Source organism: Epinephelus fuscoguttatus, linkage group LG11 (genome assembly GCF_011397635.1).
Source record: "Epinephelus fuscoguttatus linkage group LG11, E.fuscoguttatus.final_Chr_v1".
Taxonomy (NCBI): domain Eukaryota; kingdom Metazoa; phylum Chordata; class Actinopteri; order Perciformes; family Serranidae; genus Epinephelus; species Epinephelus fuscoguttatus.
In genome coordinates this window covers 19,526,523-19,530,044 of record NC_064762.1, presented here as the reverse complement: position 1 = coordinate 19,530,044, position 3,522 = coordinate 19,526,523, and positions in this window count along the sequence as shown.

Here is a 3,522-nt window from a genome sequence, read left to right as displayed (position 1 = left end):
CTGTTAGTTGGGCTAATGATCCAAATGTCTGCTGTTCATTAATGGAGTATTTTTACAGCAGATGTTTTGACTTGTCGTGGCAGGAAAATGTGTTTTTCATAATATTAATGGATGATGACTGCATTTAAATTAGGTGCTCCAGTTTCAGGGCTTTGCTGTGATGCCTGCTGTCTCATTAGCATGGCTTGTGTCATGCAAAGTGCAACAATAATACAGCCCTTCTTTGTCTTCTTTTTTGGGATGTGTTGTGTATTTTAATATGCTTTGGATAGCTATTCTTTTCAGCTTATCTTTTATATTTTGTGTTATTTTTTAAATATGAGGGTTTTATTAGCATGCTGGTTTGAATGTTTTACTATCGGTCTCTCCAGCCAAGTTTCTAACTACTTTTGATGTTATAGCAAATTAGATTATCTCATTAAATATTTATATCGTTAATCTTATCAATCACACCTGTGCTTTTCTTTAGACGAGCCAAAATGTCTGACATAAAAAAGGTCTACTTTGCGGTGGCTAAGCTAAAGCAGCTAGCTGTAGCTATTAGCTAAGTACTTACCCTATAGAGCATTGCAGGGATTACGTTTATCCGTAGGCCATCATTGCACATCACCTTGGTTTCTTCTTGGTTTTTGGATTATCACAGACGATAAACTTAGTGGCAAACATAATTTTGTAGCGCAAAGACAATCTTCACAAATAACCATCACTATTATGATTTTTGACATACAGCAAGGGGCTGCAGGCTGGAATGGCCCCGCTGTGGCTAGGTCTTTGCCTTCGTATATGGGACGCCTGCTCTACCCACTAAGCCATTGGGTGCTTCGCAACCTTCTTTTTTAAGGCACATAAAGGAAAACTTTCGAGTTGGCTATTTAAGGATTTATTTTATGTCCTAACCACAGACCTTATTTCATTTATCTAACCAAAAACCCATTCAAAAATCCATTGACTTTGAGATGAGGGAACCAGGAGTGCTAAAATGCTAACTCATTTCTGGGTTTTGGAACTCATTCCTGCAGTAGCATTGGTGGTGTAGTGGAGGGTAGACTCAGGTATCCTGGGTATACCCACCTCTTTTTCTGACTGTTTACAGTATCTTCACCTATCAGCCAAAAAGCCACTGGAATATATAGGAGACTTCCTCCTCTGTAACCTACCCATCTACTTCTACAGTACATCCTCCTCATCAACCACCACGACACCACTGGCTCTCACAGACTCGTGTAGTGCAGCTCACACACCTACTTTCAAACTGAAATGTTCCCCAAACCTTGAGAGTTTCTGCTTCTGTCAGATAAGCCATCTCTTCTTTTCCCTGTCTCCTCGTTTTCCTTTTTTTCTCCACTTCAAAATCTCACGCTATCATGTTGTGCTGCTCTGTTCCCCTCTTGAGCCACATCCCCACTTCCACAGAGACTATTAGTTGCCATTCTCTACTGGTCCACCAGATGCCCTCAGACTTTTTCTATTCATGTGTTCACCTGTTCCCACTTTCCCCATCAGCCCTGCAGTTACCTGACCTCCTCCTAATTCACCTGCTCACCAGTTCTCACTTCCTTCATCAGTCACTCACTACTTAAAGCCTACTAATCCACTGCCTTTGTTTCTTTGTTGGTTCATCATCGTTGCTTTGTGATTTTTGTTTGCCTGTTGCCTGTTTACCTGTTTGCCTGTCACCTGTAAACTTCATCTCTATTAAATTCTGAAATGATTTTGCTGTCTCCTCCTTGGATTTGGGTCCGATTCCTGTATGAGTTCCCATATCATGACACACTACAGAGACTGTTCTAATGCACAAGTAATGCACCACAATTTGTATATAACACATGTAATGATGAGGCAGTAGTTTGTGTATACTCACATAATCGAGAAGGCTGTGATCACATGACCAGTGCCAAGATGGGAGTAAAGAAGGAAGTAGTATGAAGACCAAAAGTAGGGAGACAGGTTGGGGTGATGAATGGGTCATAAAACAGGACCCTCTACCAGGAGAGCGATGTTCAGGACTATGTTTTTGCATTAAGGTACATCATCACCATGTTTCTTTGTCAAAACCTAACCAATGTAACTTAACCTTAAGTATGTAATGCAATGATGCAATTTGTAGGGCACTAATTTGTTAAATATCACACAAACTGTTGTGCATTTTTGTAAGATACACGAACCGTTGCATGAGGTTACATTGGGCTACATCACTGCATGTTGGAATTCACTGACATTAGTAGCTAGCTGTGAAGAAATGTAGCCAAAGAGACACATTTTTCTCAGGAATTAACAACACATTCTCAATCCAACGTTATCACATATCAACATTTGGTCATGGACCTTCTACGTCCAGATACAACGTGCAAGGTACTCTGGGTGTGTTGGTTATTGATATTCTGGGACGCCGTGTCAAGTTCTACCTGTTACATGCATTGTCTTCTTTCAAAATACACTTGTAAATGTACAGTTTGCATACAGTCTCTTTCAAAATAAAAGCACTACCTCAGTACAATGGGTCCATGTCATTGGTCCGACAGCCCATTAGTCCGACGTCCCGTTGTTCCGATATGTGATTATACTAGGCTATACTGTATTTGTGTACCATAGAGGATCAGCAAACGCAACAAAAGTAGGCTACTGGTCGAAATATAAGTGTCATAGAGAGGAGAGAATGAAACACCGTAACCTCATGTTATTAACTCTGGGATCTGGGTTGTGTGGGGAGCTCTCCGCGGTGCTGAACGGCTCCCGGGGGGCGTATTTCTGCCTTGATGGTGCACCGTCTCTGGGTCAGCTGGGAAAGGCTTGAGGCGAAGCAGGCTCACATCTTATGTGTTTGCCACTTTCTTTTTCATTTTAACCCACACCATGATCTTTTCCTAACCCTAGCCAAGTGGTTTTTGTGCCTAAACCTAACCAGACCTTAACCACAGGGCATCATGATGATTTCAGAACAACGGGACTTCGGAACAATGGGTTTAATATGGTCAGAACAATGGGATGTCGAACCAATGGGCAGTTCCCAGTACAACAACGCAAACTGACGTTTTTTTTCTTCAACAACTAATGCACATAGTTGAGTTTAGACTACAGTAGCACTTGGTTAGGTTTAGGAAAAAAGAACAGAGTTTGGCTTTTGAAAGTTGATTGGTGATTGTTTTACGTCTGCTGCCCACCCTACTTGGACTTTTTTAGGCGCCTTAACTTTTGTTCTTGTGCCGCCATGTTTCCCCCTGACGCTGCCAAGCGCTGTTAAACTATAGCAGCGACATTAAAGGAAAGCTTTTGTTCGTCACTGTCTGACGCCGCAAGTCACTGCCCAAGTGCCGGATTTCTCAATTTCGGAGTGAGACCGGGTTGCAATTAGTGGACCTGACTAGAGAAATGATGACTTTGAAAACTTAACTCATATTTGCTAGTTAATAAGGATCAGGATACTGTGTATGGTGCCCAACATGATGCCCATGTTTGTTGTATTGCTAACATTTTAACTGTGGAAAAGAAACTTGATCCGCTGATATGTTTTCAGTTTGTTTC